Below are 18,081 nucleotides of genomic sequence, written 5' to 3' on the forward strand. Positions count from 1 at the left end.
GGATTGGAGAAATTATCATAGATATTTTTAGAAAATAATTGTAATGTGCATTTGAAAGCAAATTTGGACAGTAAAATCAGCGACGAGACTCTTGTCGTGGAACAACAATCACAGACTATTCCAGAGGTTTGGTGAACGACTTTTAATGGCAATCACCAAAGCCAGCATTAACAGAACAAACCTCAACCCAACAGCAAACGAGACTCAACGCAGCAGCTCCCTTCTCCTCCACACATGAGAGAGCACATATGCATTTCAATGGAGCAGGGCGTCTCAGGCATGGCATGGTATCTTTCAGCAACAATGTTTCAGGTGAAATAATAGTGCCTCAGCATACAGGTTTTAGGCAGAGGCTGCCTTCTCACGCTCAGGAAATCATTATCTGGATGGAAGGCAAACAATGATACATTTGGGTCTTGCTGAGCAAGCTGCCTCTACGATTCACATGGCTCAGGACATGCACGCCTGCTTACTATAAGACAACCTCTGTCTGCTAAAGCTGTCTTGTCTAGGAAAGCATCAGTCCAAACACTCTTCTATATGCCAAAAGGGAAACACATCAGAGGTGAGAACTGTGGAATTGGGTGCCGCTAGGTACTAGACGGTGAAACCTTCAAAGTAATGACATGCACATTATAACATAGGGCTCACACAGCAATGTCAATTAGGCACCTGTTAAACATGACAGTTAGCATTGGCTGAGCATTGATATAAGGCAGCAAAGTGGTTGAAGAGTTCATTAAAAATGTTCATAACCCAGTTCTCCCGCACACCATGTATATGAAGCATTAACTTACAGCAGATGTCATTTGTGAGGCATTTGAAGTTAGGCTTGACATCAGGGATGACATTTGGGGGTCACCAGGGGTCGCACCTGCAACCCCTGAGTTCTCCCTTGCTACCGCTAAAAAACAAAAATTATATTTTTTATATAAAAATGTAAGCTCCTAGGCTGTGGCCATGACCATGTAGCTCTTTGTTTCTGGAGTGGCTTGCTTCTTGTTCAGGCCTCTTAAATAAAACAGGGGACAAGTGTTACACTTTCAGCACTGACCCTAAATAAGAAAGAATAGGAATAACAAATCGTTTGTCTTTCTGGAATTCTATAGAATAATTGCTAGACTCATTAAAGGTTTATTTCAGGTACATTTCAGGGGGTGAGTCACTGATTTAGTCTGTTCTTAAACATCTCAAATTCACAATGCAGATGCCAACTTCCAAAAAGCATTTCAGTGTAGAATAAGCATCCATTTTGGACTATGCATTTAGCTTTTTGCAAGCTGCAGTTATAGCATGTTCTTTTTCTGCTGTTGTCTCGGTTACGATCATCACAAGACATTCCATCTCGTTGTCCTCGGTCACTTGACAAAATCCTTGTGCCTTAAAGCTTGTGTAAAGTGTAGAAATGTTTGACCATAGCACATAAAGTGGCCCTTGATTTCATTGTGCCACAATGAATGCCTTGTTGTAATGTGCCTTTGTTTCCTATTTCCATGGCGTGCTGTCCAGGATGCTTGTCTGCATGTATGAGGTAACGAGTGCCCAGAGTACGGGATGCCGCGTGAGTGTTCGCTGCTTTCCCTGCGCTACTCTATGTTCTTTAATACACAGCTATGAACCCTCCCAATGGTATGTATTTTGCCATCCTCTGAAGCCTGAAAATTAGATCCACGCAGGCTTGACATGTGGCCAACTTTGCACCAGACCTGCAGATGATCTGCTCTGCTGTTAAATCTCACTTATCAGTTTAATGGTATCCACTAGAGAATGTAATTTGCTTTCTGAATTTGAGAATATTCAGACATGTAATTGCTTCTTTTGCTATAGCCGGTAAGATAGCTCGGTGGGTTGAGCACTCACTGCTGCGATGTGGGTGTGATCTACAGGTTGCAGGCTCGAATCCCGGCAAGGCCAACTCAGCCTATCATCCTTCTGAGTTTGATAAATGAGTACCAACACAGGTTGGGTGATTTTGTATGCATATTTGTTCGATGTAAAGCGCTTAAGCGTAAGTGCTATATAATAGCTTATCATTTGGCCTTGGGCGTGTGCTTGCATTCACAGTAGTTTGGTAATATGGGCCTGTACACACTGATATTAATGCCTCATATGGTGATGCATTCTTGTGTGAAATGTATATCACATAACAGTGATATCGTAACCATACTTTTCATAGTGTACTTAGCAACAATGCTATGTGATGCCACTTCCTGTTTTAGCAAGGAGTGAACTGTTGTGTTCCATCGCTTCCTGTGATGCCACTTCAGGGTGGGGTGAAATTACATCACTTCCGGTGACGTCATCAGTGGTGAAGAGTCGTGTGATGTCCCTTCCATTACCCCAGGCATTTTGGTGAAATGACGTCCCTGCTTGACATGCCGCCCAAGACCCATACCTCACACTTTTCTCATTGACCTTCTTTCCCCTGCACTCTCTGCCTTGCCATGGCTCTGTCCACCTGGCCTTCCCTGGCACTCGTTTTTCTCACGGGCCCTTCTGCCTTGACTGGCAATTACCCCCCTGCCCTCTCCCCTGAACTTTCTGTTACTGCACTTGTATGATCCGAATGTCACACGGCCTAGTAGGATCATTTTTGTTTTGTCCTCCTCCCCCACCCTCTTTCTTTTTGCACCTCGAAACACATTCTGTATAGGTGCATTATAGACACCCAATAAATAAAATATATGATGGCAGCAACTGGACACGTGATGATGCATGCTGTAGGTGGAGACTAGAACATGCATAAGTGGCATTAACTGACACTGGATGGCCTTACTCAGGCATTTGGAGCTTCATATCAGACACAATGGGCCTCATTACGAGTTTGGAGGTAGACATGCTATTTTTAGCGCCATGCTACCTCCAAACTCGGGTCCGGGTCCCACAAAAGGGGATTTACCAGGCCATTCAGACCTTGGAGGGCCCGGTAATTCCCTTTCGCGGGACCCGGACCTGGTACGTCCCCATTCCCATTTGAGCCCCCATAGGGCTCAATGGGAATGGGGAGGATGCTAACAACAGGCCCGTTGATAACGGGCCCGTTGTTAGCATCCTGTACTGCTAGCGGGACCCGCTCTGCACGTCTGGTATGGCCAGGGGTACAGAGCGGGACCCGCTGCAGAACTCATAATGGGGCGGCCCGGTATGAACGGTGCCGGTCCCTTACCGGCACCGTTCATACCGCGGCCACCCTCATTGTAATGAGGGCCAATGGCATCAACTGTACATGTGAGCTTACACCTTACATGTTTTGATTACAGTATGCATTTGAGGCATTTATTTGCATTGAACAGCAATTCGGGGGCAATTAAGGCTGCTGTGCAGACATACAATGGCAGCAACTGAACATCTGAGACTGTATTTTATGTTAGGACAAAAAATTCCGATAGTTTCCACAAACGTGGCCACTTTTCAAGGACAGGGTAGCTCGGTAGAGGCGGAACACGGGCACAGGCACTTTCTCAGCAACTACCGGGGAGGCACAGAGGGACTCATGCATAATTACTCCTCACCTGGGGCTGTGGCTATAAAAACGATCACGGATCGTCTTGGAAATAGCCACCCGCTGTGCGTGTCTTCTGCAAACCACCTCGCCCTCAGTGGAGTGTGCTGTTCTAGAATTGGTTCCTCAGTTCCTTTGTGTGGTGTCTGGAAATACTTTGACCGGGGCATGGAGCCTATCGATCCGTGTATGTTCAGTCAGGAGGGCTAGTCCCACAAGAGGCAAGCAAGAGCAGTCAGACCCAAATCACAGCCACAAAATCACCAGTACTAAAACGAGAGGCATACAAAAATAAAGGAAAGATGAATTCCATATGCACCTGAGAATAAAAGTGACAAACAGCATGTTAATTTAAATAAGGAAAGTGTTACGCTCAACTGGTCTCTGCGGAGGCATTGGGGCATGGTTGCAGCCCTCCCTGAACTTGAATCACCCCCTTCAGGCCTCTCCCTCAGTAGAAAAGCTGTGAGCGGTGGTACGTGGTGATACTGCTCCTGTGAATTATGGAAGATAAGCTCTCTGTCCTGCTACTTCTGGCAGGGGCGCGTCGAATGGGATCTAGTTCCTTCGCTGATCCCTGATAAGGATTAGTCCAGTCCAGCTGTGATTATGCTTCTCCTTATGATTGGTAAGTCTTTCTTGAGCTCTTGTGATGCTGTTCGTTCTCTTTAATGTCTTTATATGTTGCTCCTATTTATGCCCGCAATAATGTCTCTCTTCTGTTTTCTTCCCTTAGATGAAAATGCGGCCTCAATGCAGCTGTGAGATGCGGCCGGATGGAAGATGGATGCTACCGCAATGTTCGACGGCAGGTAAGTGATGGTTTAAGGAAAAGCGCAAAGTATGGTGAAGCGCAACCTTAAAGTGACTGTTTTTTCAATATCTAACCCGATCTTCTGTTTTTCCTTGCAGGTGCGGCTGTCGACGATGGAGCGGGTCGTGTTGCAGTGCCAAGATGAAGAATGCGGCATTCCAGAAAGTGTAAAAATGAATACTTGGTTTGCCGAAGAGATGTACAGGTAAGAACAGCTTCCCCCAGTTGGTAAGTATGCTGGCAGGAAGCAGGATGTCCAGGAAGCAGGATCTTCAAAGGTAAGTCTGACCTCAGGCGACGGTGAGCGTTACGCTGCTTGCAAGTGCAGAATAACGTGAAGCGTCTGTCTTGAAGATCGGGGCAGCTTATATAGCTGAGATTGTGGGCACGCCCATTAGGGCCGGCTTACCAGCCACACCCTGCCACTCCTAGAGAGTGAGCACGTGCGAAGGCAATACATTAGCAGCCACACCCAAGAATACACTTTGGGCTGCTTAATGGATGGAATGTTCAAGGTGAATGCATCCTGCTTAATGGATGGAATGTTCAAGGTTAATGCATCTGAAGTGCTATGTCCATAATAAAAGCTTTTTGGTATTAAATGGATGTACTTGTTTACTTTTGTTCATGAGCCTGGCGCCAAAGGTGCCAGGACAGTGTCCACCCAGGTCTCCTGTGCATGCGACCCATGCATGCCTGTGCCCCTGACTTCATGACCATGACAGCACTCCCCCTCAATGCCCCTCTCAAGGGTGGTTCTCCTCCCGGTCCTGGTTTGGTGGGATTATTGCGATGGAACTGTCTGATTAAATGCAGAGCATGGACGTGTTCACTGGGTTCCCAAGTTCGGTCTTGAGGTCCGTAACCTTTCCAGTCAATTAGGTAATACAATTTTGATCTAACCACCTTGTAGTGCAGGATGGATTTGACTTCATATTCTTGTCCTCTAGCTATTACTTCGGGCTCTAGCGTAGAACTAAGCCGTGTATTAGATTTCATTGGTTTGAGGAGGGAGACATGAAATACGGGGTGAATTTTCATGTGAGATGGTAACTCCAATTTCATGGCGACAGGATTGATTACGGACTTTATAGTATAGGGGCCCAGGTATCTTGGGCGGAAAGCTCTTGGCCCCTTCAGGGGAATATATTTGGATGCTAACCACAACTTTTCTCCAATCTGTTAGGTGGGAGCTACCTTCCGATGTTGATCAGCAAACAATTTTTGTCTTTCCTTAGCCTTGGTCAGATGCTCTGTCGCCTCCTTAAGAACCTGAGTGATGGTTTTATGCAAGTTTTTTATGGCTGGCATTTCCAGGGTATCGGGTGGATCAAATACTGATGGCCTCGGATGTCTTCCATGCACAATGTAGAATGGAGTTTGCCCTGTGCTTGTGTGAACTGAGTTGTTGTATGCATACTCAGCTATCCAGAGTATATTTTTTCCAAGAATCCTCGGACTGTTGCAACATACACCTGAGATATTGCTCTAAAGTTTGGTTGGTTTGTTCAGTTTGCCCATGGGTTTGTGGGTGATGGCTTGTGGACAACAAGAGATCGATTTTGGCAATCGTACAACACTTTCTCCAAAAGGCAGAAACAAATTGAGTTCCGCGATCAGATACTAATATTGATGGAAATCCATGCAATCGAACAATTTGCTCTAGGAACACAGAAGTGAGAGTTGACGTAGGTGGGAGTCCCTTCAGAGGGATCAAATGGGCCATTTTGGAGAATAAATCCACAAGGACTAATATGGTGTTGTATACATTGCAGGGTGGAAGATCCGCGATGAAGTCCATCGACAGGGTATGCCAAGGTGCTGGTGGTACTGTTAGAGGATGTATTAAGCCTGCAGGGTTCTGTTTTTGAGACTTGTGTTGTGTACAGACACCGCATGTTTCAATAAATTGGGCAATGTCTTTTTGCCAGGTTGGCCACTAGTAGTTTTGTTTTACCTTACCCTGAGTTTTGGCTATCCCTGGGTGTCCTTCCACTAATGATTCCTAGTAATTTGTGATGATTTGCTTTTGCAGTTCTTGGACATATAATCGTCCTTGGAAATACGGTAGATTGACTTCGATGGTGTACTGGTCACCTTTTAACAGCCATTCCTGTTGTGTTGATTGATCCATCAAGGATTGCAAACTGGTTCTTTGGTCATCTACACAAGTGGTGGCAGCTATTCTGGTTTGAATCCTTTCCTCAGGAATTATGGCCACAGGGTCGGATGCTGTAAAAGCCTCTTTTTCTTCACTCATGCGTGATAGAGCATCTGCTTTCCCATTGCGTACTCCAGGTCTATAAGTGATAATAAAATCGTATTCCGCGAAAAAGAGAGCCCAACGAAGTTGACGCAAGAATTGTGCTTTGGTGGTTTTCAAGTATTGCTAGTTACGGTGGTCCGTAATGACAGTGACTGTATGTCTCGCCCCAAGAAGGTAATGGGGGTCATTCCGAGGTTGGAGGTAATGGAAAAACGATGCCGATAAAGGATTACCGGCATCGCATACCGCTCCCGGCTATTCCAACCTAAATCCCCGCTATTAGCGGCACCGTAAATAACGGTGCCGCTAATAGCGACATGTGCGCAGGCACGTGGACCATCATACCAGCAATAGCGGCATGCCGTTAAAGGGAGGAAATCACAAGTCCGGAGGACAAGCAAACACCAGCATCATGAAGGTGCCAATAGTGGATACCGTCATCGCAAACCAACCGTAAAATGCTATGTGCAGTGTTCCCAACTGCCACAGGTGCACACAATCAGCACAGGTGGAGGCAATGAAGTCTGGGCCAGTACAAAAGGAGCACACCCACACACCGCACCCCTTCCCACACCAAGATGATTCCAACTGTAGTAGCAATACTGGAGCTGGAGGACATGCTTGCATTGCCACACCAGCAACAACAACAGCAACAGCAGGCACCACAGAGGAGACGCAGGAGGAGAAGGAGGGTGAGACAGGCCCAGCATGCTCCACCAGTGCAGCCAGCATTACCACGCAGGCAGCCCCCAATCCCTCGCATCAGAGCAAGTCCTTTCAACCTAACCCCTGAGCAGATCCACATCCTGTACCGTCTGGACCGGGACACCATCACCACCATCGTGGACATGATACACGATGACATTGTCAGCCTCATTGAAATACGCACCGCCATCCCCCCTCTACTGAAGGTAGTGTCTGTGCTCCACTACCTTGCCACAGGCACCTACCAGCACACAGTAGGGCACATGCATGGCATATCACAACCCTTATTTTCTCGCACACTAAACCAAGTGCTGGATGCCCTCCTCAAGCACACAAGGGACTACATATCCCTACCATGGACTCCCCAGGAGATCTTTGATACAAAGGTTGGCTTCCATGCACTTGCAGGCATGCCAAAATGTATAGGTGCCCTCGACTGCAACCACGTGGAGTTGGTGGTCCCGCATGCCATGGAGGTGGTGTACCACAACCGCAAGCAATACACTCCATCAATGTGCAGATGGTATGCGACGCCAGCAAGATCATCACACATTGTGCCCGATATCCCGGATCAACTCATGACTCTATGGTCCTGGGCAACTCCACGCTACCACGCTTCATGGAGCGACATGCTGGACGATGTGCCTGGCCGCTTGGTAAGTTGCATCACCAGCACATGGCATTGAAATGGGGGGAGAGATGCACACACCACCATGGTGTCAACGTCGATGTGACTGCACAATGTGCACATCACCAAACACTGCACCCCAAAGCATCCCAAACGGAACATGACACCCAAATCCCATTGGAATGAAGTAAGGTCGACCACTATCACAACATGACTAACAGTGAAACACCCCACATCCCACAACACGTGCACCACTCATCAACGGACATCATCCTCCGTAACACCATCCAGCAACATGCAGTTTATATGCACTATGTTGCTGTCTGCAGCAAATCACCACACAGGACAAGCATCCTTGGGAGTGCATAGAATTGAACCACCAAGGGAATCCACTGTCTGTCACAGGGCCGCCACAACCACAGGAATGCTTCATGTCACCATGTGAAAATACAGCATTGAATGCCTAATATTGAAGAGACCACTGCCAACGCTCCCAGTAAGAACATCATACAGAACACAACACATCACAAATTTGCCACGAACACAGCTGTATGCGTACACAATGCATGAGCAACAAGACGTCAGTGCACACCCTGTGTCATCTTGAAGATGCAACCCACACCATTATTCCATGGCACAGGACACATTGAGAGCCTAAAAAAGGCATGCATACAACCAGGGACATGTGCACATGACCAACGGTAATCTGCAGGCATGTGTGACTAGTACAGCTGTCCATCATGAATCGACTGACATATACCTTTCCTTGCCTCCCTTGCAGGTGACAGTGGCTATCCCTTAAAGCCGTGGCTCCTCACCCCTTTCCGAAACCCACAGAAGAGGCACGAGGAGGACTACAATCGATCCCACACCTGTACCCGTGTGGTCATTGAGCAGACCTTTGGCCTGTTGAAGGCACGGTTCCGTTGCCTTAGCTGGTCGGGTGGGGCACTCCTCTACAGGCATGAGAAGGTTGCCAAGATCATCATGGCATGTGTCATGCTGCACAACATGTGTATCTGACGCAACGTGCCCCTGCCCCCTGACATTGAACTGCTACCACCTGGTGATGATGAAGGGGATGAAGAAGATGTGGCTGCACATCATCGCGGTGCCGATGAACAGGAGGGACATGCTGTGCGTCAGTCAGTGATTGCACAATATTTCTGACACACATGGCTGCTGAGGGTGATATGATAGTTGGACAGAGTGCACTGTGTGTGGGGGCATGTACACTATGCAATGAATATGAATAAATGACACATGCGCAATGATGAATGTCCACTCAAGTCATTCTTTTTACACAACGGGTGTATTAAAATTTACAATGAAGACGAAAGTGCAGTAACCCTCCATCACCCTCCCCCCTTCCCCCTCCGCCCACAACTCCCCAACACACCCTCACCCCCTCCCCCTCCCCCCAAAACTCCCCCACACACCCTCCGCTCCCTCCCCCCACAACTCCCCAACACACCCTGCCCCCCTCCCCCACAACTCCCCCACATACCCTCACCCCCCATCCTCCACAACTCCCCCACACATGTCCCAACAAGTGTCTGTTGCCTTCATCAGGCTGGCCAGTCTATTTCTTGCTATTCCCTGGACCTGGTGGCGGCATGTCCGGCCGGCTCAGGGTGCGCGACGACCTGCGGAGTGGGCTGGTCTGTGTTGAGCTGGAGGACGATGGGGTGGCCGACCCGCTCCATTTGAGGGGCCAGACGTTCAGCCGCCATAGCATCAGTGATGTGGCGGAGGACCTGCCGCAGGGCGGATATCTCCTCACACAGGCGACTTGTATTTTCCGCAAAGGTCTTGCCCAGGGAGGCGGTGTTGTCAGCAATTATCTTGCCCATGGAGGCGGTGTTGTCAGCAGTTATCTTGCCCAGAGAAGCTGTGTTTTCACGCCACTCCTGCCGTGATTGGGCATTGTCATTCACAAATTAACGCACAAGGGCAGTCAGCTCCTCATGCCGCTGCGGCCCCGCCGGTACACCTGTGGAGGTGGAGGGTGCTTGGGTGTCAAGTCCGACTTCTGTGGGCTCCACTATGGGACTCATGGCCCCTAGGTTGTACTCCCCCCAGACTGCTCCGGGGTGGTGGCGTGGTCGGATTCTAAAGATGTGTCATGATCTCTGCTTCCAAAAGATCAGGACTTGCCCGACTCCCTTGGAAGCAGACCCATAACCCCGGTTCCGAGTGCCAGCCAGTCCCAATTGGGACTTTTTGGACCCTGTCCTGGCGCCAGTGGCACCAGGCTCATAAAGATGCCCAGTCCCAGCGCTGGAAGCGCCGGGCTCATAATGCTTGGGTGGACTTACCTGCAGCAGACCATGCTGCTTACTTACCTGCCAGTTGAACCCCTGATCCTCTTCTGTTTGGGACTACTTTTCCTGTTGGGTGGGGCAGGAGCCACTCCCTAGGTTCAGAACACTGGAACTCTTCTGGAAAGCAGGAACTCTTTTCTTACCTAGGCGTGGCTGTGGAAGGAGACACCTAAGCACTACAGGAGGCTATTTAAACCACACCCGATGGATGAATCTTGCTTTGCGTTATTCTGCATTCTCTGCAGCAGAACGCTCATCGTGTCTTCTGCTTCTGATCCTGGGCCTAAGGGAACAAAGGCTTACCATCCTGGAATCCAGTCTTCAGCAGCACCTGTAAAGACAAAGAAAGAACAGGTTAGCACTACGGTCTTCAGTGGCAGCGCATCTCTTACCTGGTCCATCGGCTGTCACCAACGCCTCGCGCTGCATTCCGGCATCTGAAAGACAAAGGCTTACCTACTCTTCGCATGCTCCGGAGGTCTTCGCACTGCATTCCAGCATCTGAAAGACAAAAGCTTACCAGCTCTTCGCACGCTCCGGAGGCCTTCAGCGCTGCATCCCGCATCTGAAAGACAAAAGAAGGTGCGTTTAAAGACATTGGGCAACTTTATTACTCACGTGCCATTACTCCTTCCCACGCCGAATCCAGTGGGTATTCCAGCACCCTTCAGCTTCTCTAAAGCTCCGAACTTGTACCTGCAAGATAAAAGGGACAGTTAGTGCGCATCGTGAAGCAGGCTACAAGCGCTTACTTACGTGCTTCCAGGCGCTTCTATTCCTCACGCGGGTTCGATCCTCAACTCTCATCAGCCCGCCATCCACCATCGCCGGAACCCTGCAAAACAAGAGATATCATTACAAAAGACTTTTAAGACATTTGAAGTGCGCAGAACTTACCGTTCGTGCAGTTAATGACGGACAGCAGTCCTCTGAGGTCAAGAGGCCTGCACCCTTATCCAGTGAAGAAACTGGTTACGGCACCCTGCCCCGAGGCAGATGGAGAGCTCGGCGTTCACTTACCTAAGACATCTTACTCTTCGAGTCAGACATACAGTGCACAGAGGTCCAGCCCAAAGAGCCAACCGTGTGTTACACATCACCTTTGAAGATACGGCATTCACTCAGTCAAGACCGGCGCCTCTGCGGGAATCAGGTGAGCGTTACAGAACGCAAAGCCTATCGCAAAACTCCCACCCAGGCGCTATGGAAACCTCGGATACCGACCAGCTAGCCCAGTTACTTGGGGAACTAAGAACAGAAGTGCATGCAGCCCGTCAGGAAACGAATGCTCTAAGAAGGGAACTGATTATTTCCAAGGAGCGAACAGACGATCTCGCTAGACAATTGCTACAGTCACAAGCCGGACAAACTCCGTTACCCGCATCAGGGGCAAATCTTCCTTCAACATCCTCTACGAACCCAGTGCAGATCAACCTACCTGGGAATGTACCTCTGGCTCCGCCCTAACGATTTTCTGTTGACCCAAAGAGGTTTGCAGTATTTATTAATCAGTGCCGGTTGCACTTCTTATGCCGGCCAGCAGCCTTTCCAACTGATCAAGCTAAGGTAGCTTTCGTGCTTTCGTACCTTAGTGGCAATGCGGCAGACTGGTCTATCCCTCTAGTTAATCAAGATGATCCGGTTCTCCATGATTTTCAAGCTTTTCAGCTCAGTATGGAAAAACTGTTTGCAAGACATTCACAGGGGCAGGCCTTGGACAATGAGCTCCTTTCATTGTGACAGGGTAATCAAGACCTTTTGGCTTATATTGCGTCTTTCAACAGACTGATAGTGGAAACTCGATGGCCTGAGGACAAAAGGATTACGCTGTTTTATAGAGGTCTACGTGGAGAGCTCAAAGATGTGTTAGCCCAAGTAGTGAATCCCCCACAAGACTGTTCGGACTATATTGACTTAGTCGTTCAAATTGACCACAGACTGCAGAACAGGAAGGCCGATCGTTCCAAGTTTGATGCTCGAGTATTTTCCAAACCACCAACTCCTACCAAAGGAGTAGACTCCGGGGAAACCCATGCAAATAGGGGGCCTGAAAGGACCACTAACACAAAAGGAGCGGGAAAGGAGAAAACAGCTGCAATTATGCCTCTATTGCGGAAACTCGGGGCACTTTCTTCGAGACTGTCCGGTGAAACCAGCCAAGAAGGCAGTAGGAGCTGCAGTTACCAGGGTCACAAACTCTGAGCAGGGAAACGACCTTGCCCGACAAGAATAGAGGTCCTCTTGCCGAGCGTTAAAACCAGTTCCGTGACCTCGCATTTCGTGATACCTATGGTCCTCATTAGCCCTGAACATCCGGATCGATTACATGCGATTGAAGCTTACGTCGACAGCGGTGCCATCGGCAATTATGTGGATCATGAAATGGTTTTGAGGATGAATCTGACTCTTTGTCCAAAGGCTGTAAAGGACGTCATTACTACGGTGGATGGTACGGAGATAGCCTCCGGACCAGTAACGCATACCACCCAAGAAGTGACGCTAGTAAGTCAAGATGGACACCATGAGAAGATCGTGTTCGATGTGATCAAGGCCCCTCAGTTCCAGATTATTCTAGGAATTCCTTGGTTAGAGAAGCACAATCCTCAGATCGATTGGCGAGCAAGAACGGTTCAGTTTCCAGAATGTGTCTCTACTTGTCACCCTCGACCTGGTGTTGCACTGGCAGCAATTTCCTCGGAGGCTCCTCAGTTACCTGCTGAATACCTAGAATTCCAAGATGTTTTCCGGAAGGATCAGGCTAACTCTCTACCTCCTCATAGGTCTTATGACTGCCAGATAGACCTGATACCTGGATCTACTCCTCCTTGTAGTAGAATTTATGCCCTCACCGAGCCTGAGAATCTTCACCTCCGACAATACCTGGATCAATACCTAGCGAATGGGTTTATTCGTCCTTCCAAGTCCCCTGCTTCCTCAGCTTTGTTCTTCGTTCCAAAAAAAGAAGGGGACCTTAGAACTTGTATATATTATCGCGCTCTGAACCAGATCACCGTTAAGAATAGATATCCGTTACCTTTGATCCCTGAACTCCTGGACCAAGTCAGAAAAGCATGCATATATACAAAGCTGGATCTTAGAGAAGCCTACCACTTGGTACGAGTAAAAGAGGGCGATGAATGGAAGACGGCCTTCCGCACCAAGTATGGGTTATTTGAATATCAGGTCATGCCCTTCGGACTTTGCAATGCCCCGGCCGCCTTTCAATATTTTATGAACTATGTCCTCAGAGAGCTCATAGATGTGTGTGTTGTTGTTTACATTGACGACATCCTCGTTTATTCTTCATCGGAAACTCAACATCGGAAACACGTGAAAATGGTCCTCGAGAGATTGCGTCAACACAAACTTTTCGCTAAATTGGAAAAATGTGTTTTCAACGTGGCTGAAGTTGAATTCTTGGGATTCATATTATCACCTAGCGGAGTGCGTATGGATTCAAAGAAGGTCGATGCAATTCTCAAATGGCCATCGCCATCCTCCGTAAAAGGTGTTCAAAGCATGTTAGGCTTCGCTAACTTTTACCGCAGGTTTATCCCCGAATTCTCTCGAATAGTCCAGCCCATCACCGCCTTGTTAAAGAAAAACAAACGTTTTGAATGGTCTACCGAGGCGGAACAAGCTTTCCAGAATTTGAAGACTAGATTTATCTCTGCACCGATCTTAAAACATCCTCGCCCAGAACTCCCCTACATCGTTGAAACTGATGCTTCGAGCCTTGCCATGGGGGCAGTTCTATCACAAAAGGACCCAGTAACCAATCAGTTGCATCCCGTGGCATTTTGGTCCCTCAAATTCTCGCCTCCTGAAATCAATTACACTATTACTGATAAGGAACTTCTAGCTATCAAGTCCGCCTTTAAGGCTTGGCGGCATTATCTTCTGGGGGCCCGACACACCGTTACTGTGATTACAGATCACCGAAACCTGCAATATTTGAAAACCGCAAAAGCTCAATCCTCTAGGCAACTCCGTTGGGCACTATTCTTTGCCGAGTTTGACTTCATAATTACCTATCGACCTGGTACAAAAAACAGTAAAGCTGATGCCCTTTCTCGGATGGGAGTGGAAGAACATTTGATCAATCCTAAACCTGTACCTATCATTCCCGAACAAAGAATTCTAGGTGTAATCGCCACACAATCCATAGAGGAAGTTAAGGATAAAGCCAGGCTACTGGTAACTCCAGCAGACATACAGAATTGGCATCTGCAGGGAAAGGACTTTACGGTGAAGGACAACCTATTATATTTCCAAGAACGGTTATACCTGCCCAGCACAGATTTACAGAAAAAGGTAATCTCTTGTTATCACGATTCTTTAATGGAAGGACATCCCGGTATGACCAAGACCTCGGAAAAGATCAAGCGCTACTTCTGGTGGCCGTCTTGGAAAAAAGATATCAGAGACTTTATAATGTCCTGTGGAGTATGCGCCCAAAACAAGAGTCAAAAGAAAAAACCAGCCGGCCTCTTGCGCCCTATTGACATCCCGCCTCGCCCTTGGCATACGCTTTCTATGGACTTCATCACCGATCTACCTCCATGCTCCGGATACAATACGATCCTAGTAATCGTGGACCTATTCTCCAAGATGGCGCATTTCATTCCACTCAAAGGTTTACCAACAGCAGCAACTCTGGCCCGAGAATTTCTCGAAAACATCGTCCGACTGCACGGTTTTCCTTCAGTTCTAATTTCGGATCGAGGTAGTCAATTTATTTCTCATTTTTGGCGAAGTTGCTGTCGGTCGGCTCAAATTGATGTGAGACTTTCGACCAGCCACCACCCTCAAACAGACAGACAAACCGAGAGGACCAATCAAACTCTGGAACAGTATTTGCGCTGCATGCTACAACAAACTGAAAAAACTTGGAAAGATATCCTTTGGATAGCCGAATATGCCTACAATAACTCTGTCCACTCGGGAACTGGGAAGACCACGTTTTTTCTTTTATACGGTAGTCACCCTCGAACCTCGGAGTTGGATCCACTCCAAGATCTTGGAACACCAGCAGTAGACCACCTGCATTCTACAATCACCCAAGCCTTTAAGGAAGCCGTTTCTCACCTTCAAAGGGCTAAAGAACAATACAAGAAAGGAGCAGACCAACATCGGAAGGAAGCCCCCCAATATCAAGTAGGAGATCAAGTCTGGTTATCCACCAAATATCTAACTCTAAAAGGACCACGCACATTCAACCCAAGATACCTTGGTCCCTATTCCATCACTACCATAGTAAATCCAGTAGCGGTCAAGTTGGACTTGCCCCCTCACATGAAGATACATCCGGTCTTCCACGTCTCTCTATTAAAACCCGTGCAACCTCAAACCCGACTAACTACATCTCCAAAACCTATTCTAGTTGATGGAGAACTCGAGTTTGAAGTCAAAAGCATCCTGGATTCCAAGATCTCCAAATCTAAACTATTTTACCTGATTGACTGGAAAGGCTACGGTCCCCAAGAAAGATCCTGGGAACCTGCAGAATATGTTCACGCGCCTCGTCTAATCAAAAGATTTCATCGAACATTTCCTAACAAGCCCAAACCCCCGGAGAAGCCCGGTTTGGGAGGGGCCTTGAGGGGGGGGTGCTGTCATGATCTCTGCTTCCAAAAGATCAGGACTTGCCCGACTCCCTTGGAAGCAGACCCATAACCCCGGTTCCGAGTGCCAGCCAGTCCCAATTGGGACTTTTTGGACCCTGTCCTGGCGCCAGTGGCACCAGGCTCATAAAGATGCCCAGTCCCAGCGCTGGAAGCGCCGGGCTCATAATGCTTGGGTGGACTTACCTGCAGCAGACCATGCTGCTTACTTACCTGCCAGTTGAACCCCTGATCCTCTTCTGTTTGGGACTACTTTTCCTGTTGGGTGGGGCAGGAGCCACTCCCTAGGTTCAGAACACTGGAACTCTTCTGGAAAGCAGGAACTCTTTTCTTACCTAGGCGTGGCTGTGGAAGGAGACACCTAAGCACTACAGGAGGCTATTTAAACCACACCCGATGGATGAATCTTGCTTTGCGTTATTCTGCATTCTCTGCAGCAGAACGCTCATCGTGTCTTCTGCTTCTGATCCTGGGCCTAAGGGAACAAAGGCTTACCATCCTGGAATCCAGTCTTCAGCAGCACCTGTAAAGACAAAGAAAGAACAGGTTAGCACTACGGTCTTCAGTGGCAGCGCATCTCTTACCTGGTCCATCGGCTGTCACCAACGCCTCGCGCTGCATTCCGGCATCTGAAAGACAAAGGCTTACCTACTCTTCGCATGCTCCGGAGGTCTTCGCACTGCATTCCGGCATCTGAAAGACAAAAGCTTACCAGCTCTTCGCACGCTCCGGAGGCCTTCGGCGCTGCATCCCGCATCTGAAAGACAAAAGAAGGTGCGTTTAAAGACATTGGGCAACTTTATTACTCACGTGCCCTTACTCCTTCCCACGCCGAATCCAGTGGGTATTCCAGCACCCTTCAGCTTCTCTAAAGCTCCGAACTTGTACCTGCAAGATAAAAGGGACAGTTAGTGCGCATCGTGAAGCAGGCTACAAGCGCTTACTTACGTGCTTCCAGGCGCTTCTATTCCTCACGCGGGTTCGATCCTCAACTCTCATCAGCCCGCCATCCGCCATCGCCTGAACCCTGCAAAACAAGAGACATCATTACAAAAGACTTTTAAGACATTTGAAGTGCCCAGAACTTACCGTTCGTGCAGTTAACGACGGACAGCAGTCCTCTGAGGTCAAGAGGCCTGCACCCTTATCCAGTGAAGAAACTGGTTACGGCACCCTGCCCCGAGGCAGATGGAGAGCTCGCGTTCACTTACCTAAGGTGAGGGCGTTAACCTTTGGGGTTCTACAGGAGAAGAGAAAGGGAAGAGGAGAGAGGCACCCAATAACCCCAGTTCATTAATCCCATATTTTCTATCTGCAGACATCTTACTCTTCGAGTCAGACATACAGTGCACAGAGGTCCAGCCCAAAGAGCCAACCGTGTGTTACACATCACCTTTGAAGATACGGCATTCACCCAGTCAAGACCGGCGCCTCTGCGGGAACCAGGTGAGCGTTACAGAACGCAAAGCCTACCGCAAAACTCCCACCCAGGCGCTATGGAAACCTCGGATACCGACCAGCTAGCCCAGTTACTTGGGGAACTAAGAGCAGAAGTGCATGCAGCCCGTCAGGAAACAAATGCACTAAGAAGGGAACTGATTATTTCCAAGGAGCGAACAGACGATCTCGCTAGACAATTGCTACAGTCACAAGCCGGACAAACTCCGTTACCCGCATCAGGGGCAAATCTTCCTTCAACATCCTCTACGAACCCAGTGCAGATCAACCTACCTGGGAATGTACCTCTGGCTCCGCCCGAACGATTTTCTGGTGACCCAAAGAGGTTTGCAGTATTTATTAATCAGTGCCGGTTGCACTTCTTATGCCGGCCAGCAGCCTTTCCAACTGATCAAGCTAAGGTAGCTTTCGTGCTTTCGTACCTTAGTGGCAATGCGGCAGACTGGTCGATCCCTCTAGTTAATCAAGATGATCCGGTTCTCCATGATTTTCAAGCTTTTCAGCTCAGTATGGAAAAACTGTTTGCAAGACATTCACAGGGGCAGGCCTTGGACAATGAGCTCCTTTCATTGCGACAGGGTAATCAAGACCTTTTGGCTTATATTGCGTCTTTCAACAGACTGATAGTGGAAACTCGATGGCCTGAGGACAAAAGGATTACGCTGTTTTATAGAGGTCTACGTGGAGAGCTCAAAGATGTGTTAGCCCAAGTAGTGAATCCCCCGGAAGACTGTTCAGACTATATTGACTTAGTCGTTCA

At 48.4% G+C, this 18,081-nt stretch overlaps 1 protein-coding gene across 3 annotated transcripts in view; it reads left to right on the plus strand.

The window, feature by feature from the left end:
• LOC138526244 (arylsulfatase D-like) overlaps nt 1-18,081 on the plus strand; it is a 796,293-nt gene that overhangs the window by 708,780 nt on the left and 69,432 nt on the right. The window lies entirely within an intron of this gene.

Source organism: Ambystoma mexicanum, chromosome 7p (genome assembly GCF_040938575.1).
Source record: "Ambystoma mexicanum isolate Mex_15411 chromosome 7p, UKY_AmexF1_1, whole genome shotgun sequence".
In the NCBI taxonomy this organism is placed as follows: Eukaryota; Metazoa; Chordata; class Amphibia; order Caudata; family Ambystomatidae; genus Ambystoma; species Ambystoma mexicanum.